Source organism: Castor canadensis, chromosome 4 (assembly GCF_047511655.1).
Source record: "Castor canadensis chromosome 4, mCasCan1.hap1v2, whole genome shotgun sequence".
NCBI lineage: Eukaryota > Metazoa > Chordata > Mammalia > Rodentia > Castoridae > Castor > Castor canadensis.
Genome location: NC_133389.1, coordinates 121,442,570 through 121,466,845, shown reverse-complemented (window position 1 = coordinate 121,466,845; position 24,276 = coordinate 121,442,570). Strand labels below are relative to the sequence as shown.

The window sequence follows — 24,276 nt, the reverse complement described above, 5'->3', positions numbered from 1 at the left end:
TACTTCACTATTGATCCATTCAATTCCTTCCATTACTCTCTCTTTTAAAACCTAGGAAAATGAGTTAACAGATTTTTAGGGATTTCTGAATGATCACAGGAGAAAATGATTAATGGCACTATTCTTAGGGATGGGTTATACCAGTGAACATAGTGAGTTTTCTTGGAATTATTAAATTAATGGAACCAAATACATTCACTTTGAGAATCAGACAGGAATCAATGAGAAAGACATGAGGTTTGAAATTGGTATGATGGACTGCTAAGTCCTTGGTAGTGGATTTCATGGATATTCATTGGATTGAGGTTCAGGGGAAAGCTATTGTGATGGATTATAGTTTTTAAAGTGGAGCAAATGAGTGTTCAGAAATAAATTACAATTCTATTCTTGAAAATCAAGACCATGGAAAAGAATCTCTGTTGCAAACCTTGCTAAGTAACTGTAGAATTTTTTGTTAATAAGGAAACAGAGAACACTTGACAATTTGCCTAGGTTTTAGAAGTATAAAAGGCTAGTTACCTTTTAATGCTAACAATAGTCTTTTCTTACCTTCTAAGAGTTTTGGATGATTCTATAGATGAATTAAATTGTGTTGATATCTAAAAATATGAATGATAACTAGAAACTACTTCCAATGTAGTTTCATTTTCCTAGGATGTCAAATTTTATTATGCTCTAGGATGGCAGTAAGTTATCAAAGTTCACTATAGAGGTAATATTTTTAACTTTTATTTTACAATGATTAGTTGATAGATAACATTTTCAGTACTATACCTAGTGATTTAGGATACATTTTTACTCATGTTTAAAGTGTTTTCTTATCATGGATACATTTGCATACATGTTCTGCTTAAGTGTACCCATATGCTGTTGACTAGTAGGTACAGGCAACATAAGTGGAGAAAGACATTGCACTACAAACTTATCATCTAAAATTCTCATAGCTCAACTTTTGTTTTTCTAAAATGTTTTACAGACGTTAAGCTATTTAATCCTTTTAATAATCTCATAAAGTTTATAATGTTATTCTGATTTCACAGATGAGAAACATACACAGAGAAATAAATAGCATTTCTAATGTTTTTACCTAGCAAGTAGTAGGAATACACTTCAGTAAGTTGATGTCTTGAATTTCAATATGGTGGCTCAGATTCTGAAAATTTATGCACTACTTTGTGCTGCTTTTCAGGACACATGGAAGTAGCTCATCACATAGATTTGATTTCTACAGTTCTCTTAGTCTTAAAATGAGTGTTTCAGGTTATTTTAGGAATAAAAGTACCACAAAAGACCTCCTTGTGTCTTCCCAAATCAGTATATCTCTCCATCTACTGAATAGGTTATCATTATTCTGACTTCTAACATAAGAAATTAGTTCATTTTTTAGTTTTATATAAGTAATTTTGTCTACTATCACTTTTATATCTGTTGCAGTTGCATTTATGTTTTTATTTTTATTGTAATGCATGAATATACCTATCCAAATGTATGACTACAGTGCAATCTGAAAAAAACCCCATACTACTAGTGATGTATATTTGCTTTATTTACAAATATTTTAGATGTAAAAGATAATGTCAATAGTGACAATATTAGTTTCCTAACACCGATAAAACAAAGTACCAAAAACTAGGTGTCTTAAACAGAAATGACCATAGTTCTGAGGCTGAAATTAAGTTGTCAGCAGGGCCCTGCATCCTGTGAAACCTACAAGTAATCCCATCTTGTTTCTTCCTAGCTTCTGGTTATTTGCTGGCTATCCTTGGCTTTCCTTGGCGTGGAGATGTATCACTGCAGTCACATGCCTGCTTTCGTCTGGTGTAATGTTGTTTCCTTCCCTCTTCTCTGTTTCCAAATCCATCTTTGTAGTAAGCACACAAGTCTTAATAGAATCAGGCCCATGCTTATGACCTAATTTTAATTTTATTGTCTGGCTAAGACAATAAAGATCACGTTTCACATTTCAAAGTACTAGTGTTAAGAATGAAACATTTATCTTTTTATGGAGATTAAATTCAATGCACATCACGCAGAAAATTTTTATACATCTCCTCTCTCTCTCTCTCTTTACACACACACACACACAAGATACAGTTAGTGGCCATCTTTTTAGGAAATTGACCAAAGCATTATTGAAAAATATGCTCTATTTTTTTAATGTTGACGTCAAGTTCAGAAGTCTTGCTAAATTCCCTTTTTCATCTAACAGGTTTTCTGTAGACTCTTGACTTATTTTTATGGATACCCAAGTTATCCTTTTGTCATAATCCTTTCATGTTTGCTTGTTTTCATTTTATTTACTGGCTAGGTCCTCAAGTACAATGTTGGATAAAAGTGTAGATAGTGGAATTCTTGCCATGTTCCTGATCTTATGGTGTAATCTTTAAGTGATTCATGATTAAGAATGATGTTGTTAATCTTGTCAGGTTGGGAAAGCTCATCCCTATAGCATCTTAAGAATTGTTTTTGAAATGAAGAAATGTTAAATTTGAACAAATTTATTTTCTGTATTTATTTAGATGAACATTCATCTCTACCTTAATTTTGTAATTGTGTTAAGTTATATTGATTTTTGAGTTTTGCATCCTTGGAATAAACCCAGTTTGATCATTATGTAGTTTTCTTTTTATTTCATTGAGTTTGGTTTATAATATTTTGGGTCAGTTTTTTTTTGCATTTATTTTCTGGAATAATAATTTGCAATTATCTTTTCTTGTAATGCCCATGTCAAATTTTGGTTACAGTTGAGTCAAAACTATTTTATAGCCCTCTTTCAATAGTAATTTATCTTGAAAAACCATTTATCACAATCCTGAAGTCGTAAGATCCTATTCTAGTCCTACAGATAGTACAGATTAGTAGTTTATAGAATTTTCCCCAAATTGGCATTGCTTCAGAATCATATGCTGTTTCACAACGTCATGGTCCTTGAGGTGTCTCCTGCTGAACAATAGATGCCATCACCACCTGTCCCTATCTGCCCCGTACTTCTCCCAAGCACTTACCACCAACTCAGATACAATGACTATGTATTTGTTTGATTGTTAGTCTACTTTCCTGTACTAGACTGTAAGCTCTATGAAGTGGGGTCTTTGTTTTACCTCAATATCTTAAGCAGTCTCATTCACATAATAGATATATACATATTTTTAAAAATTATTTTTGAATTATCATACATTAATAAAATGATCAGATTTCATTGTGATAATTTCATACATGCAAGCAGTATAACTAGAACAAGTTCACCTCCTCCTCTACCCTTTTCCAAACAGTGTTTGAAGACTTTCATTGTGGTATCTTCATATGTATATATGTAGTGTACTTTCACCATCTTCACCCTTCAGTAGACTTTCTTTTCCCCCTCCTCCCTCATGCTGAACACCCAAGGCAGTTTCCCATATACATTCATGTTCCATTATTGTTACCATTATTAATATTTATTACTATCATCATCATCATTATCATTTTAGGTCTAGGTTCCACAAGCGGGCAAGAACATGTGATATTTGGCCTTTTGGACTTAATTTATCTCATTCAGCATGATGATCTCCAGTTCCATCCACTTTTCTGCAAATGACATAATTTCATTTCTCTTTATGGCTGAGAAGTACACACACAAACACATATATACATATATACCACATTTTCTTTATTTATTCATTGGTTGTTGGGCACCTTGGCTATTTCCATAGCTTGGGTATTGTGAAGAGAGATACAAGAAACATGGGTATGCAGGCATCTCTCTTTTATATTGATTTACACTTCTTTGGATATATGTCCAAGAGTGCTATGGCAGGGTCATAGGTAGGCCTACTTTTAGCTTTTTGATGAACCTCCATACTGATTTCCATAGTGGTTGTTCTAGTTTACATTCTCATTATCAGTGTATGAGTGTGCCTTTTTCCCTGCATTCTTGCCAGCATTTGTTATTTGTTTTATTGATGATTGCCAATCTGACTGGGGTGAGATGGAATCTTAGTGTAGTTTTGTCCTGCATTTCCTTTTTGGCTAAGAATATTGCACATTGCTTCATGTATTTATCAGCTATCTGTATTTCTTCTTCTGAGAACTGTCTATTCAATTCTTTTGCCCATTTATTAATTGGATCATTTGTTCATTTGCTGTTTAGTGTTGTCAGCTCTTCATATACATATGAGTGAATGAATGAATAGATCATGAATGAATGAATGAATACTGCATCTTCTAGGTTTATCTTTGTACTGATATCATATCAAGCTCCCAAACTATACTTTAAATTAATTTGTTTACATGATTGATTTTTCTGTGGTGGAAAACAAGTATTTTTGACAAAATTCACAAATGGTATTTTGATTTAAAAGTCCACTTATTAATCTCATTATCTTTATAACAGAATGGCCTTCTGCTCCCATACTCAACAAGGAACACAACCCTGCCAGTCGTTTGTCATCATGTCAGAACTTTGGCTGACAGGACAAAACAAAGAATCACCAGCCAACAGTTCATAATATTGGCAGTTTGAATACATGGAAATGATAATTTAAAGAAGTAAGGCTTCTTTAGGAATTTTACTGTCACATTCTTACTCTCTACTGTTTGCTCTTCTAGGTATTATTATATTTCAATATAGTTGTTGAGAAGTTATAAAAATAATGACTGGGGAAGGCCCTATATTAACTAGAAGCCTAAGGAATTCTCGGTTTTCTGTAATTTTCCTTTTACATTTTTCTGAGAAGAATAAAGAATCATTCTAGATTAACTGAGATAATGATGCCTAGTGTTAACCATGCCCTGAGTAGGTCAGGCACCTTTGCTCTTTTCGTTGCTAAGCATGCCGTTCGCTCTTCCCACCACCAATTCTTCTTTAACCTCCAGCATGTGAAAGTCTTCTATTCCTGCTAGTCATTAGACAAATGAGAAAAAAACTGGATGAAATCAAGTTCTTCCAATGACCTGCTACTATAGAAGAATACATTATTTTTTAGAAAGGAATATGCATATATCTTGCTGAGGCCAAATTAATAGCTTTCCTTTTCTTTTCAAGTCCATCCCGCTTAAGATATGCATAAAGAGCAGGCATATTTCCTAATGTATGCTGAGTATCTCTGCAGTTGATCATCAAATTTATTGCTTTCTTTTTTGAAATCTTACCATCTTCTTTCTTTTCTTAAAAAACACTCTGTGAGAGGTGAGAGGTGGTGTTACATTCACAGTAGAGTGAGCCTTCTGAAGACAGCACTCTGGGATCTGATTGGGACCAATGCATTTTCTTGCCTAGAAGCAAAACCTATAGAAGCAGCGATAATTTCTGCAGGCAATGCCATTGCACTTTACTTTCACAAAGGTCATTGTGAAAATGTCCTTGGAGAGGAAAAGGATAACCTTATTGAAAGGAAGGAAAAAAAGTTCAGGCCCACCATTGTTAAATTGATCCCTTTCCCTCCAGAGATAAGAAGCTATATTATATTACTTGGTTTTATTGTGATTGATAGTTTAATTTCAATTACTGGACAATGTTTTAGATAATTATAAATAATGTATATTTTCTCATTGGGGGTCTATATGAAATACATTTATTTATAAATAAATTATCTAAATGTATCCCCCAAAATTCACAGGGTGAAACTTTACCACCAATATGATAGTTTGAAAAGGTAGAGTATTCAGAAGGTGATTAAGTCATGAAGATGGAGGCTTAGAATGGGATTAATGGCCCCATTAAAAAATATGTGAGGAACCTGCCACTGCTTCTGTCCTCCTGCCATGTATGACACAGCAAAAAGTCTCCACCCATAAAGCATTTATGAAGCAGACACCGGATCAGCTGAGCCTTGATCATGGATTTCACAGGCTCCAGAAGTGTGAGGAAAAATTTATTTTATTTATAAGTTACCCAGACCAAGACATTTTTTGTGATAAGAGCAGGAACAGATCAAGATGGTATCTATAGCTTTTAATGAACATTTTAAGCAATATTAAAAATACATTCAAACAAGTTCAAGAGAAGGATTTTTCTGTCTTAAATATTTTCACTTTTCTTAATACTAATATACTTTCATCTTTAAATTACAGAATGAAAAAAGAAAACTTTAAATTAATAGATAGGATGAAACTAGAGCAGTTAGGTACCTCAAAATTAACTTGTGCTTGTTAAGTAGGTGCTATACCACTTGAGCCATGCTCCCAGCCCTTTTTGCTTTAGTTAGATAGCATCTTTCATTTTTGACCTTCCAACCAATGCCATCTGCACAGCTGAGATTACAGTTGTGTACCACCACAATTGGCTTACATGTTGAGATGAAGCCTTGCCAACTTTTACTCCCCAGACTGGTCTCAAATCATAATCCTCTGAAGAGCTGGTATTACAGGCATGAGCCACAAGGAAGTGTTGTTTTTATATACAACATTGTAACTTATTATTTCTGCACTCAGCATCTAATATCTATTAGGTCATCTATTTACTGTAGGATCCTTTGAGGCAATATTTCTATTGATTTCCATGTCACAGATTTGCAAGTGGAGGTCAGCAAACTCTAGGTAACTAAAGGTTCACTCAACTAATAATCAGAAAAGCTGAATTGTTAATTTAAATCATTTGACTTCAATTTCCATATACATAGACACTATATTGTGTTGCCTTTTTTTTACTTTATATTGGAGGAACTGTGATTCTATTAAACAGATAAAAACTGATCACTTTTAGAATTAAAAACCATATTTTATCTAAAAATGGATTGCATTATATTTTTCTTCTTAATTGTAGTTCATGGAACTTTCAGTAGGTAAAATAAAATCTGAGGTAGGACACAACAATCTCAAATTCTTACGAGAAAAAAAGTCAACTTAAAATAGTGTAAAATCTATTATTTTTGACATAAAGAATGATAACTTCATAGAAATCAAGAACTTCTGTTTCTGGTACCCCAGGTTATCCCTTTAGGACAGAGTTGATACAGAGTGTCAAGAATACTGTGTGAGGACAGGGTGGGCCAGGGATAAAGAACTTGTTTGGTATGCTGGAGGCTCTGTGTTCAATCCCTAGCAATGCAAATCATAAAAATAAAGGACATTATATGATTATATTTTCAATGCATTGGGTGTTTGTTTTTGTTTTTGCTATGCTGAGAGTCAAACCCATTTCCTGTCACATGCTAGGTAAGCTCTGTATTACCAAACCATACCCCAACCTCCTTAATCGTTTTAAGTAAGAAGAGGTTATTTTAAAAAATCACTCAGGAATCTTTGTTTTTAGTAATGAGTAGCTCATGTAAGTCATTTCAATTAACATTTCAGGAACATCCTCTCTTTCACTTTGACTTCCCTTAGGAAAGAAAGATTAAAGATGAAATAGTTAAGTTTTTCCACCTGAATAAGGTATAGGTTTGAAAGTTGGTCTAATTAGTAGCTTAATATGTCTTAGCTCTTACTCAGGTCATTGGGAGAACATAGAACTTGCCAAAGACATGAACATATTTCCAAACTGTCGGGTCTGATTTCACAAATGCTTTCTGTCTTTACAGTAAAATTTCAATGAATAACCGTCAGTTTCTTGTTTCTTACTTTCTAAGAAGCTCAAATTAAATGTCTGTATTACTCAGAGTTTATTTTTTTATCTATCCTTACATTTGGTCTTATTTTTACAATTTTCATATCTTGTTCTTGGCTACTCATAACACTTTTAAAACTTTAAATTCCATTTTCACATACTCTGGAAGGCACTGAAATCCATCATTGTTAGGATATTTGCTGGCAGATATTTGTAACATGCTATTGCTTAATCATATCTGTCAGTAGAGTGGTAAAGTAAGTCATCATGGGTCCAGATTTTAGATCAAACTTCCTAGATGCCATTCCATAACCCATGATGTCAGAGGATTTTTTCTTTATTATCTAAAATTTGTCATGAGAATTAAATGGGTAACCCATATGAAATACTTAGAAGAGTGCTTAATACTTAGTAGGCGCTAAACAAAATAGTCTATTAATGAGTTACTAGGGGGATATGATTGTATTAGAATTTCTTTCTAATAAACTTTAAAAGGCTCATTACTTGCACACTGCTATGTTCTTGATCCTGACAGAAATTATGTTCCTTTTACATAGCATAAGTGATTGTGCCTTAAGGGACCTAAAATTTAGCTCAGATAAGATGATAGTGAGGGAAGGATGGAAATCTAACTTTGTCAAAAAGAAAATAAGTACAACAAAAATCAGAACAAGTAAATAAACTAGGACAAGTCATTGGGAAAGGTTTTGCAAAGAAGATGGGACTTAAGTTCTGCCTTGTGGGAAAGGCTTACGGTACTTTGCAGAAGCTTAAGAGGAAATTGAATTGAATTTCATTCAAAAATAAATTCTCATTTGTTTAATTACTGTCATGTTCAAAAGACTCCGAGGAAGAGTTTCATAGAACAAATATGGCACTTATTCAATTGTCATATTTCAAATTTACTTCCCTGATTAAAGTGCTTCGTTTGATATCCTTTGTGTGCAATATTTGAGTCAATATGTAGACAGGATAGACACAACTATCACCAGCTTTTTAGAATACATAACGTACTATCATGAACTAAACATTACTATGAGAAGGGCTATACTGAAGAAGTCCTTACAATGGTGAAAGTGAACTAGCCAACAGGAGCTAACTTCATTTAAATTGTCATTATTCCTGTCTCCTCACTGAAGCTAAAGACACAAAATTGTATCAGCCTTTGAATATCTGATGTTTTTCAACTGTTGTCTTCATTTCAGTTCCCAAATCAAATTCATTAGGTTTTGAGGTACTGACACCTCAGGTACTGGACAAAGGCAAATATAGTTGTCATTTTTAGAAGGAAAATAATTTGATTATGGAAATGATGAGTGGAAAAGAAAATTAGGTTTTCTTCTTTTAATAGAGAAGTTTAGGTAGTCCAGAGAAAAGATAAAGGTCCTAAAATGGTTTATTACATTTGTCATTTTCACTGATAAATTTTGAGTCAGCAGTAAGGAGCCTGGGGAATGGCCTAAATCAGTGACATTCAAATTTTATGATGCAGTTCAACTGTGATCGGTTCACACCAGCTCTTGAGAGCTGATTGTTAAATTCTCAGGAATGTTGCAAGGCAACTGCTGAAAATGGCCATTTTAAAACATGATGTTATATGATTTTAAATTCAATTATATAAAAAAGAAAGTTAACACTTTATGCTTAAAAATATTTACATTTTACATGTTTATGTTTAGTGTTGAAACATTATATAGCAGTGTGTATTGTACATCTTGCTCAACTTCTCCTTCAGTGGAGACACAGGTAGCTTGACACCTCCTGTGGAAAGACAGGGTGTCTACTCCATGGAAACAGGAAAATTCTGCAACCCATGACTTCACTGCCAGACAGATAGAAATGTTAAACATTTCTCATTGTAACCTAGTAAAACATGTATAGTCAGAGATATAAATATATATTTGAAATGAGAAGTCATGATGCTATACTCTTACATTTCACTCAGTTGTTTTCTGTATATTACATCTAACACATTAAAAACATCTGGTTGTGATTAAATAAGATAATTCTAGAATAACCTAAAAGGATCACAACTCCAAATCTGAATAATAATGATGTAAAATAATCCAAATAAATAAGAATTTATCTTATTTAGAGTATATTCCAAGAAATAATAAGTTAGGTACTCTGTATTTGAGGGTTTATTTCTAGGTGTGGTCTCTGAATAGGTAAAACCAGTTTTTCTCAAATTTTAGTGTGCACAGAGGAAGAGGATTCTAGAAAGATGATAAAGTAGGAAGTACAAGCAAAGTGTCTCCCCACCTAGACAACAAATGCACTGTCAAAGTGTGTATGTGTAATCATTCAGCAACTCTGGAGCCTAATGACAGCTTGAAACTTGCCCAGGAAGGCTTGGATGGTATAAAGTATGGTTAACTTTGGTTGCCTTCAGCTATCAATACAGAAGTGGCTGCCTAGGCCCCACTTCAGTACCATGACAGGAAGCCAGTCGTGCACGCACTTCTGAAGCAAATGTATATGACCTGTGGGACTAAGAACAGTGCCTTTCAAAGATCAAGAATCTGTGCTCTGACTACTGATTACTGCTGCTGGTTATGCAGGTGCAGACAATGAAGTGGGTGGCTATTGTTGAAGCACCTCCTTTCACTTTTGCAAGCTCCTCTCCTTCCAGTTCAGGTGACTTTGAAGGAGTTTAAAAGGCCAACACCCTTCTCCATATTTCATTTCTTTCATCTTCTTTTCCCCTTTAAGGAGGCATGCATTAAAGACATATGAAAAAGCAATTGCATATACGAAGAAAATTAGCAGCAATTGAACATACTCAGGGAAAGGTATAGGTCCCCAAATGACAAAGATTTTAAGTTTTCACCTCAGTCTGATATTTGGCACAGACATAGTGTGCAAAAATAGAGCAAAATATAACCTCCCCGAACAAACAAACAACAAGAAAACCCAAAACAATTACTGCAAACAGCAAATCCTAGGGAAGAGGGAAAATTGACTTCCAATTACTACAATATGAGGTTCAAATGTCCAGTTTTCAATGAGTAAAACAAAATCACAAGGCATAAAAAAACCCATAAAGTATAGCCTATTAAAAAAATTTTAAAAAGAAATCAATGCAAACTGCTCCTGAAGAAGACTCAATGGTAAATCTACTAGATAAAGATTTAAAAGTAACTCCTTCAAAGAAGTTCAAAGATTAGAGGGAAGATTTAGAATTCAAGAAAATTGTGATTAAACACACTTAAGTATAAATGAATAGATGGAAGCCTTTTAAAAAATATATTTTGGAGCTGAAATGTATACTGATTGAAATAAAAGTTCATTAGAGGAATTCAAAGGTGATTTGAGCAGGCAGAAGAAAGAAATCAGCAGACTTGAAGATAGGAGAATGGAAATGATTGATTCTGTAAAACAGAAAGAGAAAAGTGAATGGAGATTAAGATCCATGTAGGTAACCATCAAGTGGAGCAACATATGCATCTATGGAACTCCCAGAAGGAGAAGAAAGAAAAAAGGATAGGAAAAATATTTGAAGAAATCATGACTGATAACTTTGAAAATTTGATTAAAAACATGACTATAAACATCCCTAAAGGTAAATGAAATAAAATAAACTCAAAGACAAATTTTAACCAAACTTGCAATGCCAAGGACAAAGAGAGGGTCTTGAAAGAGCAATAGTGATATATGTGAGACAATCCTCACATATAAAGAATTTGCAATAAGATTTACAGCAGATTTTTCACCAGAATTTTGGAAACCAGATATATTCAATGGAATAAAAGAAAGAAAAGTGTTAGCCAAGAATCATATACCCAGAAAAAATAGTCCTTTAAAAATGAGGGAGAATTTAAGACACTCCCAGATTAACAAAAGCGAGATAATTCATTTCCATCAGATTTGCATCACAAGAAACGTGCAAAGGAGTCTGGATACTAGGTAGTAAGGATACTAGACAGTAAGTTGAAGCCGTATGAAAAAAATAAAGATTTCAATAAAGCAATGTACTTGGGCTGTTATAAAAGCTAGAGTTATTGCAATAATGGTTTTAAACTTCACTTTTTGTTTTCTAGGAGACTTAAGAGACTCATACAATTAAAATTATTAATATAAAAGTATTGCTATAAATTTGATTATTATCTCCACATTTTGTTTTGTACATAATTTAAAGGATGAATGAATACATTGAAAACTTCTTATTTATGTTTGGGGTAACAGAAAAAGGGTTGGGGTCAAAGCTGTAAAGGATCAGAATTTTGTATGTTATTGAAATTAAGTTGGCATAAATTCATATAAGAAGTAATAGTTTTAGGATATTTAGTATAATCTCCAAGGTAAACACAAAGAAAACAGTGAAAGAAAATACATAAAGGAAAGAAGAAAGTAATTTAAACATGTGCTGGAAGCTTTGTGGCTCCTGAGGTGGTGGATGCTTTAAAGGTTGAGCCCCAGAGGAAGTCAACTAAGTTGTTGGAGCACCATTCTCAGAGGGATCAATGCTAGTATCAGCATGAGTTTTCATAAGAACAGAAAGCTATGCCAAGCCATGCACATGGTGTCTTCTGTATGTGGTCATTTTAATGAGGTCAAGCTCTCTCACCAAGGCTAAATAGATGGGACTGCCCAACCACCTTCCAAAAAAGTGAGCTAAATAAATATCTTTTCTTTTTTCCATTTTTTTTTTTTTAGGGCCTTGCACTTGCAAGGCAAGCACTCTACCACTTGAGTCAAGTCTTCAGTCATTTTGCCTTAGGTTATTTTTTAGATAGAGTCTTGTTATTTGCCTGAGGCCAGCTTTGGACTGTGATCCTCATACCTATGACTCCTGTGTAGCTGGGATTACATATATAAGTCACCATGCCTAGCTTGTCTTTTAAAGTATGGTCTTGCTAGCTTTCTGCCAAGGCTGGTCTTGAAGCATGATCCTCCTGATCTCTGCTTCCTGAGTAAATGGAATTACAGGTGTGAGTTACCATACCCAGCCTTTTCCTTTGTAAAGTACACAAAAAACTGACTAATACACAAAAGTTACTTTTACACCATAAAAAGAGTACTGGAGCTGGATGGTGATATGGTTGTAATGCATTATAAATACATTTAATACACTGGAAAGTACAATTAAAATGGTTATGAGGGTAAAGCTCATGTTATATGTATTTTACTACAATAAATTTTTTAGAAGAGAAAAAAATGTAGAATTTATTTGGCTCAATGAAATACAGATTGTGGGGTATCCCTCAGAGTTTCTAATTGAGTTGTTCTTGCATGGGGTCTAGAAAATTCCATTTGTCATAAATTCTTAGCTGCTGCTGGTAGTTCAGAGTCTGGACTTTGAGAACTGCTATACTATTACGCAGCAGAACCCAGGCCACTTGCCCCTGTGATTCATTCAGCACAGGCAGTCTGAGCTGTGCCCATTCCATTGTTGCAAAGATTTCCTCCACAAGGCAGCAAATGATGGATTTTAGACTAGACACTGATAAGGGCAGTTTTGGTAATGACTTATTGGACCTCCTTCAATTATGTGTCAGCTGTTAGAAGTCAGTCTTGCTTTTGATCTACTGCTAAATGAGAGAGAAGGAGTACAATCTCCATTCCACACAGAAGCTGATGATAAAACTGACTATAACAAGAAATATGTATTTAGTCTTTGTCCCTACTTTCTGCCACACAGCTCCTAAAGCCTTAGCAAGCTCAGGAATGATAAGTTTTTTGTATGTTAGTTTTCTGTTGGTGGCTGGGAACCCCTAGTTGGCTTCAGAATCAGAATGGGCACTAATTCCCAGAAAGATCAAGGTATGGTTAGAGGGTTGGAACTTTCAGCCATGTTACCTGACCCTCAGGGAGAGGAGAGAGGCTGGAGATTGGGTTAATCACCAGTGATACAAACCATCACACCAATGTAATGAAACCACCATAATAACCTCTACCCAACAGGTTGGGATTGGTGAATGCAGGAGGGATTGTGAGGGCCATGTGGCAAGATAGGGCCTGGAAGCTCCATACAACCCCCATGTCTTGTCCATTGCATCTCCACTGTTGTGTTCTTTTTCTACTGTGTCCTTTATAATAAACTGAGATTAGTACATAAAGTGCCTTCCTGAGTTCTTTGAGCCATTCTAGCTAGTTATCAAACCCAGGGAAGGAGTCATGGGAATTCCTGACTTTCCATCCATCACTGAGAGAAGTGTGGATAACCTGGGGACCTGTGACTAGCAATTGGCCTCTAAAATGGGATCAGTCTTGTGGGACTGAACCTCTAAACCTTTGGAGTTAGACATTAATTCCAAGCAGTTAGAATCAGAATAGAAATGAATTGTAGGACATGTAGCTGGTGTGGAACAATCTATTAGCATGGGGAAAAAATCCTTACAAATTTAGTATTAGAAGTGTTGAGAAAAAAACAAAACAACAATTCAGACCAACATATAGAGGAAGCACAGTCAGAAAATAGAGAAGTAGGTCAGGCATGGTGTTCCATGTGTATAATCCCAATTATGTGTAAGTGGAGATTGGGAGGATCGCTGCCCAAGCCCAGCCTGAGTAAAATGTTAGCGAACCCTGTCTCAATTAATAAGCTGGGTGTGGTGGCACTGCTTGTGGTCCCAGTTACATGGGAGGACTTAGGTAAAACAATGATGATCTGAGGTCATCATGAACAAAAATTTGAGACGCTACCTGAAAAATAACAAAAGCAAAAATGGGCTGGGGGGAGGAGGCTCAAGTGGTAGACAGCCTGCCTAGCAAGTGTGAGGTCCTGAGTTCAAACCACAGTATTGTCCCTCTTAAAAAAATTGAGAAATGAACTTGCTCTCTGAACCACCTGTAAATTATCCAGTTAGTATAGACCCCCAGAATTCTCAATACCCCTTAAGATACTTTGAGTACAATTTTCTTTTCCTTATTGCACAAACTTTCTTAACTAATATATCTTTGATGAAGCAAAGTATTTAAAATCTCTGGCAATATATCTAGTTTCACTAAAATGAAACAAGACTGTGATATTGCTGTGGCAGCCCTTCATAATTGGATGCAAATGTACATTATGTTTTGCTGCCATTTAGAAAAAGTGTACATATCACATTCCAATCAAGAATGTGCATTTTGTATCTATGAAAAACAAAAATAACAGGGTCATCCTTACTAAGTGAAGTCCTCATAATAAAGGATAACTTGTTACTTAGTCTCTAACTTTTTACAATGCTGATTTCTGATGATATGTCAACCTTTGCAGACATGGTATTCATTTCAAAAAGAAAACAATGCTGCTTTCCCACCATTAACACACTGGCTGTAAATATGGTACCCTTGGAAATTTTGTGACTTTTTTTCCATTGAGATACACAATGGGATTATATTTGACAAACCAGTCATTTTGAGGTCTGATTTGCTTCCAACAGCTAAGTAAGGAAATGTCTTATTTCTTTGAAAAATGATACATTTGTCTTTCGGTTTTCCTTTTATTTGCCTCCATTTTCTAGAACAAGAGTCTGTTTATCTATCTATCTATCATCTATCTATCTATTATCTATCAATCATCTATCCATCTATCTGTCTATCTATCTATCTATCTATCTATCTGTCTATCTATCATCTATCCTCACAAGCTCTTTTCCTCTCCTCCCCTCTCTTCCCCTTGTCATTTCCTCTCCTCTTTTCTTTTCTCTATCTGCGACAGCTTCTCACTGTGTAGATCAGGCTGGCCTTGAACTCTTACTAATGTGTGTTACCACACCAGTTCCTTTTTACTCTCTTAACTGTGTGTTTGATGTCCAAAATTACCAATACTAATATGATCCTATTTATCTCTTTTATTCCCTTATCATTAGAAATTATGACTTTTAGCATGGCGTGGCAGACTGTCATCTCAGCTTGGGGGTGCTGAGTCAGGAGGATTATAAGTTCAAGGCCAACGTGGTCTACATAGTGAAACTCTGTCTCAAAAAGCAAACAAACAAAAGCATAAAAAATAATGATTATTACTTAGGAAATCTGCTTATTCCATGATCAAGAAAATGCTTTCATATTTTTTTCAAAAAAGTGTTATTGTTTAATGTATCACATATAGATCCAACACTATTTGTGGTTGATTTATATGTGTGTATGTGTTAGGGGTCATATTCATTTCTCTATATTCACTTAATCATTTATTTAAAGTCACTTTTCCCCAGTAGTGTACATCTCTCTGTCATAAATCAGGTGAGTTCTTATTTTTAACATACTGTACTGTACTATATAGTAGTGTACTGTACAATTTTACATACACAGTGTATGGCACTTAGAATCATCCATTAAGAGTAATGGACAATGGAGAATTTTGCTTCAAGATAACGAAGAAATGTCATTTTTATCTTATTCCCTTCCTTAAGGCCCACCAATACATTAGGTAGATTTTTTCACACATTTTATGACAAAAGAACATAGCATATTTTCCAAATCTGGTGAAACTTGGATTCAAATCTGGAAAAACACTAAAAACTAAACTTGATCTTGTTATAGTTTTTTCTAAAGGCAAATGTTATCCTGAAAGGTCTAATATCTGAACATACTTTTTACAGGTTCACAATGTAGGAGAATCGTGGAGTCCAGGAAAGTATAGACTATCCTATGTATGGAAACACATGAGTAAGTAAATTTTGTTTTTGTAGGGTTTTTGGGGGGAGGGGGCAGTTCTGGGGTTTGAACTCATGGCCTTATGCTTGCTGGGTAGGCGCTCTACCACTTAAGCCACTCCAGCCCTTTTTGTATTGGGTATTTTTGAGATAGGATCTGGCTTTTTGCCTAGACTGGCCTGGAAACTTTTTTTTTTCATTTTTCTTTTATTATTCATATGTGCATACAAGGCTTGGGTCATTTCTCCCCCCTGCCCCCACCTCCTCCCTTACCACCCACTCCGCCCCCTCTCTCTCCTCCCCCCTCAATACCCAGCAGAAACTATTTTGCCCTTATTTCTAATTTTGTTGTAGAGAGAGTATAAGCAATAATAAGAAGGAACGAGGGTTTTTGCTGGTTGAGATAAGGATAGCTATACAGGGCATTGACTCACATTGATTTCCTGTGCGTGGGTGTTACCTTCTAGGTTAATTCTTTTTGATCTAACCTTTTCTCGAGTACCTGTTCCCCTTTTCCTATTGGTCTTAGTTGCTTTAAGGTATCTGCTTTAGTTTCTCTGCGTTAAGGGCAACAAATGCTAGCTAGTTTTTTAGGTGTCTTACCTATCCTCACCCCTTACTTGTGTGCTCTCGCTTTTATCATGTGCTCATAGTCCAATCCCCTTGTTGTGTTTGCCCTTGATCTGATGTCCGCATATGAGGGAGAACATACGATTTTTGGTCTTTTGGGCCAGGCTAACCTCACTGGCCTGGAAACTTGATCCTCCTGATCTCTGCTTCCCTCTTGAGTAGCTAGGATTATAGGCTTGAACCATCAGTGGTCAGCATGGATAAATTTGATTTGGAAAAGTTGAACTTTGGTCCATGATACTCTTGCAAATGGAGTTGGTCAGTAAGCTAAATAAAGTCATGCTTTGAAGCGTGTTCCCCAGGGGTGAGTGCTGGGCTAATTGTTGCTCTTTGTTTGGTCTCAGGGACAAGAATGACTATCTTCAGGCTTCTGTGTGCATCTTGGATCCTCAGCGAAGGGTAAGAATGAACATTGCCTGTAAAGTGTCAAACATTCAATGAATACATGTTAAGTCCATTGTTTATAGCACAGTGAAGACTCACATTTATTGACTCCAATTTTCTCATATGAAAACACGGCATTACAGTAAAACAGCATCTCACTTTAGAGAGATGTTCTGTGTAGCAAATGAGATGACAGATGGGAGTTTTGTTTTGTTTATTACTTTAAAATCCTATTCAAAGGGGTCATTATTTCCAAATTACTCTTAGTATATTCAGTTTTCCAGAAAGCAAGCAGATGAGATTTATACAAGGCATAATCTGAACCCCACCTCTCCTGCTGTATCAATTATATTTGAGAAATTTGTCCCTGGCATTTTAAAATATTTATTCTACTGTATAGCTCTCCAGATTTTTCCTCTTTTTCTTTTTTACTTTTATGAAATAATGGGGATGATTTCAGGTCTTCCAGAGCTAGCAGGTAATGGAGTACAAGGACATTTGGGAAGGATTGATACAGAAGTGGCTGTCTATTCCCTGCTATTTGGTTTGGCTTCTCCAGGTCAGTCCCAAGCGACATTCTGTTTGCAGATTCTTTCTCTTTCTTTCCCTCTCTTTCCTCCCTCCACACACACACACACACACACACACACACAATTCCCTGTTGTGTGGAGAGAATGTATAAGTATGACATGGACATGGTTATAATATTTAAAAATCCTTAGTGCAAAAATTTAGATAGTTTTGGATAAATCTCTTATGCAGATAAATAAAATTCTTAACTAAGAAAGAGTCTAGTCTAAAAATCAGCAATTTGTATGCCAAACAAGTAGAAGCTGAAGCTCATTTAAAGTCAAGGTAAATTACAGCTGTTACTTTAACTGATATATCAGTCCCATCATTCTGACACAAAGGAAAAATTCAATTATTGTGGCAGAACTTCACAAAGGAATCTTGGTTACTACCTCCTTTCTTTTACGCTTTCTAAATGCTTTACTGTTAAAATTTCCACTGAGTGTAAAGACCGTAATGCTTATCCAGAAAAAGGGAATTATTCTTGGTCAGCCATTTTCCCACTTAAAATAGAATGTCAGTTAAACACTCCATTTTTACTTTTGAGGTTTCAGGTTGAAGTGCACTTGGAATAAAGAACTACTGTGTATATACTTTCAATGCTATGTTAAACAGTTTTTCCTAATTAATAGAAAGGCATAGTAGTATTTTCTGATCTTATACCAAGATATTATTTACAAATCTTGTTTCGGCTTTGCCTTCTAGTGAATAATGCTTGTGCTAAGTTTGTAAAAATTAGTAGAATACGCACATTAATTTTGCATATGCACCTAATTTATATTGAATACATGATTTGGGAAATACGAAGTCAGTAAAAGGGTCCAGCAAGTTAGCAATAATGCCTAATCTCTAAGGAAGAAATTTTAAAAGCTAAAAATATAATAGGAAATGGTAGGATTGTGTAAAGAAAAACTACCTCAAACCATGAAATATAAAGTAAGGAGTAGAGGAAATTTTAAACATCAACTTCCCATCTAGAAGGCTTAGAATTTTAGGGAATTGAAAATAAGTGATTAAAATAAATATGAATAAAGTGAATTATAATCCTTGTGTGAAATAATGTTGAAACTACGTTTTAAAGAAGGAAATGACAGTGGAGATACTATCTACTTTAGTGTAGAAAATAGGAGCTGAGAATGCACCAATGTTTCAATTGCAGAAGAGCATTGGTGGGCCTGCCTGCATACCTGTCTCCCTGCCAAGGGTGTTCTACGGTGAACATGTGCAGGCTAGCCCCTCAGATTATCTAACCCTTCCTCTGTGACTCCATATTTCTCAGAAAACCACTGGCCTTGTATTGGCTCCCTCTGTAGATATCTCTTCCGGAAAGAGAAGTGCTGATTAGCTAGCAATTGCATTTAATCTCTTTGACATTATAATTCTCCATGTAACTCAGTGATCTTCAGTGTGGCTGCATATTAGAATAAACCAGGGAATTTTAACAACTACTCATGCTAGGCACTAGTACAGATTGACCTCACCAGAATGCCCTGAGATTAGGTGTAAGCATGGGCCGTCTAGACGTGAGTCTCGTGGCACCCAAGGATAAAATTACCAGCATCGTATTAAACTGGCAATTTGTCTTCTATATCAGCCTCTTGTTTCTTTGGTTGTTGTGTAGCATTTCTTTATGATCAAATTCTATATGAATTGGTAAAACTGAGATTGTTGGATTTGCAAAGTTGAACACTTATGTCTAGTACTTTTACTATTTGAAGTTTTCTGAAACAGCAACTTTGGTATTATCTGGGGATTTTTAGAAATGCAGAATCTTGGAGAAAGCCCAATAATCTGTATTTTCTGAATCAGAATCAGAAACAAGATATTTATTTAGTTTTTCTGCCCATTACAGTTTGAGAACCACTATGTTTTAATGTTTCTCAAAGAACAATTATTGTACCTGAACATCTGAAAAATGCTAGAAATGCATATTTCTGGGCTTCACCTTTACTAAACACAAAGAGCCCTTGACTATGCAACCACCTGGCTTTGCAGTGTGACTACTTTGTCACATCTTTCTTTTTTATCATCTATAAATATTGTGAATACTCCTGAGAGACAGAGAGCCACAATCATAAATTGTTTACAAAATGCAAAATATTTTAAACTTAATTATCCAGCCCAAAAATATTAGTAGAGTGGTAATTCTCTCTTTAATGAGTCTGTGATGTTATTTAACCATGAAGGTATCAGTATGGCAATAAAAGTAGTTCTAGAAAGGAATAGAAAAATATTTTAAAAGTATTTAAAATATGTTTAAATGATAATTTTAATATAAAATATTTTTCAATGTTTTAAAAATATTTTTCCATTAAAAACCATCAGTGAGTTATGGTTATTTGTGCAGCTGGCAAAGGCTCTATTCAAAAGAAAATAAGCCATCTAGTATTCACACAGAATTGGTGAGTTCACTACAGAGTTCTGAATAATGTATGAGGTATCCAGGGAGATTAATTTGAATGAAAGTATACGCTGAATAACTTTCACTTTTTAAAGTCACATCAAAATTGAAAGCAATATTACTCTTAAATCATTCATTCGTTTTTGTTTACATTCTGAAGGTTGCATGGCTGGGAGGCTCTCACAGGAAAAGGACAAGAGTACTTTAAAATTACCCAGTGCATACTCATTTTTCTTTCTTCTTTGGTAGACAACACGCCCTTATATGTTCATGCTTTTAGAGAGCAAGGGAATGAAAGTTTAGGGATAAGCTGTCAAACACCTGATCATCAATAAGAGTGTAGGCTCCAGACTCATGCAGTGCCTCTGAAAGCAAAAACTACCAGTGGAGAATGCCTGGAATGCAAGCTCTGCAGATAGGAGCTCCAAAATACCATTCATTGCTTGGTAAGAGATACTATGCTCCTACATGCTTTCCAGGAGGGTTTCCACCTTAAACCCATCTTTAATGTTTGCTTCTTTTAATGAATTACAAAATGCAGATGTGAGTTGGATCACTACCATTATTTGCTGGTGGTATCAAAAGAAGGATGGTTCTATCTCAACCTTGCTGGCAATCTCCTTTGCTTGGGAAGGATGAAAGCATTGGACTAAATACTTTGATCTGGATTCAGGTAGCTGATATTCTTCCTGAGCATCTCTGCTTCTAAATGTCTTATTCTGGCAGATTTTCAATATATATCCCTAGTAAAAGTTAAGAAATGTGAGAAAGAGAAGTCATAATTAGCAAAACACCCTACATTAACTATTTATAAGCCAAGTACTTCACAGAGCTAGATGACAGAATCATAAGGGTCACAAATGCTTATTTTGTAAATATTACAAGACACAGTACATTTTTTAAAAAAAAGGCGTGTTTGCTTTAATAATTAGATATTTAATGCAATAATTCTGGTTATTAAAATCAGAGGTCATCTGAACCTATTTGTTTTTCTTGAACTCTATTGATGAATGTAAAGTTAAAAAAATGGTTAAAAAGGAGTGTGCTATCAAAGAAATTTCTGAAGAATTTGTGGTAGAAAACATTTGTATAATGGAAGATTGGAGGAACATCATGCAAAATTTAAGAATTCATGATTGTATATACACAGGACTGCCAAAAGTGAACTTTCTCAGAAAACCTTTGCAATAAACACAAGATCTGACAGAGGGACCTGAGAGAAAGACTGAGGGTGTGAAATCAGTAGGCCCATTAATAAAAATGTTACCAAACAAGCATAACAACAAACTAAAAAAGGTTTGATTCACCTGTTTTCAGAATTTCTGGCTCCAGAGTTCACTCCAGCCAATGGTGAAAGAAGAGCAACCTTCCACCAGAGATTCATCCTGTGGTTATTGGGCCTGAAGGTAAAAGTGGAATCAATCCCCAGGTAATATCTGAATCTCTTCATAAACCATGGCATTCAACTACTTTGCATACAGTTCTAGAGTTCACTTGGCCAAACATATGCCCAGTACTACAATGACAGCCAGGAGTCCAATCACCAGATTCTAGATTTACTGTCCCTGAAGAAAAAATAAATGAATAAACTCAGTCTAGCAATGAGCATCGATGAACCTACCCTCTATCCTTTATAATACTAATCAACAATTAAGTTTAATTAGAATTCTCAAAAATTAAACATACTCATTTTTTAAAGTTTTAAGAAGAATTAAATACAAAAAATGTCATGGCTCAAGAGAAAAAAGATCATGAAAGCAAAATAAAAAGATCAAACTGAGAATCTGGAAAGTCAGCCTTGCACAGGTGTGTACTCTGCAAAGATCCCAAAGATTGTGGTTTGAGGCTAGCCCAGGCAAACAGTTAGAGACTCCATTTCAATCAATAAACTAGGTATGGTGGAGTGCCTGTCATCTCAGCCTTATGGGAAGTGTACATCAGAGGATCTCAGTCTAGGCCAGACTGAGCAAACAAACAAATGTGACCCTATTTGAAAAATAACTAAGCATAAAGAGCTGTGGGCATGGCTCAAGTGGTAGAGTGCCTGTCTAGCAAGTATGAGGATATGAGTTTAAACCCCAGTACCACTACCACTAAAAAAAAAAAAAAAAAAAAAAAACTCTCAAAACTTCTTTATTTATGGGAAAGAAACTAGGAGATATGAATGAAGAATAGATTTGAGAGGTAGAAGAGCAAACAGAATGTTCATTCAGAAGGAAGTAACAGGGCCACTGGGAAGGAAGAAATAGTCAAAGAAAAACTAAAGAAAAGTGTTGAAAACAAGAAAGAAAAGATAATATATAGCTATAACTCTTAAGAACTGAATAATGAAATATTATAAAACCACATGGGAATAAAAGATGTGTTATTTCTTTATGCATAGGAATTATACTTATATCTGACTTTCTTTTTTCAGTGGCATTGGGTATTGAACTCAGGGCTTCATGTTTGTGAGGCAGGTGCTTTAACATTTGAGGCACTCTGCCAGCCCTCACATCAGACTTTTAACATAAACCATGAAATCTTACAAAAAAATAACATGGTATCTATAAGGTACTAGGAGACACTAATTTGAATTTCAGTAACTATGCCCAGTTAAATCAGTATTTTAAGTTCATATTCACATTGTTATGAAGTTTCAAAACATTGTGATTTGTTGGCCTTTAAAACTATTTCTTACTGATATCTGTCAAAACAATGAAGCAAAGCAAAAATCCAGGATACAGCAAAGGAAGGTATTTTAAGAGTTCTTTTATTGCATAAGAATTCACGAAAGAGGAATAATGGAAAAAATATCGTGTAACATTTTGATACAAAAATTGAAGACAATTACTACAAAGTCAGAAAGGTAAATAAAGAGCAGAAGAAGTGGATAAAAATTTGCTACATGCCTTGTCTCATTCACAGGATAGGTTATAGATATTGATTGGATGTTTTCAATAATAGCAAAATTATTATTGAAGTTTGACAATGCTTTTTGAAGTTTAAAGGTGGTAGGGAGAAGCAAGAAGCCAGGAACAGCTTCCTAAAGGGAAAGAATCATAAGCTGGAGTCAGGACTGTTTTAGCTCAGTATGTTCAATGATCCCTTTTATTCCTCATTGTGCTTTGTGTGTTCTCTGAAGAACACTCCTTCCTTGGGATCTCAATGAAATTATTTGATGCACTTTCTGGTTGGTTATTTATGGTAACCCCACTACCACTACTTCAGGTTTAGGTTCTCAATAATCTATGCCCATTCAAGAAGTTCTCCTTTGGAATTTCATCAAATTTCTAGGTTGCAGTCTTAAGAAAAATCCTAATAAGACAACCCACGTAATTCTCTCTGCTTATTATTTCCATAGAAAACAAGCTTTGAAAAAGCAGGTATTCTCCAATCATAGCCATCTGTGGGGCTCCCATTAGCTACTTCAGTTTCTTGCTCTTTTCTTCTCTCACTCATGTCAGGCACTAATCACCAGTGTGCCATTCAAATTCCTAGGGAAAATAACATTCATTCTGAATGGTCTCTTTGAAATCTCCCTCAATATACTTGAGGTTAAAGGAAGAGAACTCTCTCCCTTCTCATGTGCCATATGGGCATATGCCAGAGCAATCTTTGTACAAAGAAGTTCTCTCCAATATCCAACTCTGCTTCATCTTTTCTATCTTCTTTTACTGGTAGACAGTGAACTAGATGTTGAAAATCTCCTTTGCCTGGAAAATGTAGGTAACAATGTTACTTCAGAACATGAGAGAAATTGTCACCTATTGTTCTCTACTTTTTTGGCTTCTTTAACAACTAAGACTATAATCCCATTTTTAACATTATTACACAATGAATTCATATGGGGCACAACTGGTCTACCTTATCAGACTATAATTTTCCAGCATCTATAATAGATCAGAAATCAGCAGTGAAGTTGTGAATATCACAGTTCAGATTATGGGAAATGTTTTCCATGAGATTCAAGGCAAACTGGGTTTCGGTGAGGATTTAGCTGTGGTTGATAAATAGGTGACACTGGGAAAATATGCATTTCTTCCATTACTTCTGGTGAGAAATGGGGGAGAGAAAACTTTAATTTGGTTGAATAAATGGACCAGGCCCACTTCTAAGCCTCAAAATTTAACTTAGGTAGAGAGTTCACAAGTAAAGTTTGTTTTTTTAGTTCAAGGTCAGATGATACAACTGGGCTTGTCCCATAA

General features: G+C 35.1%; 1 protein-coding gene across 14 annotated transcripts in view; it reads right to left on the bottom strand.

The window, feature by feature from the left end:
• B3galt1 (beta-1,3-galactosyltransferase 1) overlaps window positions 1-24,276 on the bottom strand; it is a 466,025-nt gene that overhangs the window by 416,175 nt on the left and 25,574 nt on the right. For 3 of the 14 annotated variants that reach the window (XR_012447238.1, XR_012447240.1, XR_012447239.1), the window contains one exon: window positions 21,397-21,654. The exons of 10 other annotated variants lie outside the window; for them this stretch is intronic. The gene's annotated coding sequence lies outside the window, so the exon portion shown is untranslated. The remainder of the gene's footprint in view (window positions 1-21,396; window positions 21,655-24,276) is intronic. One more of the 14 variants, XR_012447241.1, reaches the window with a different exon arrangement.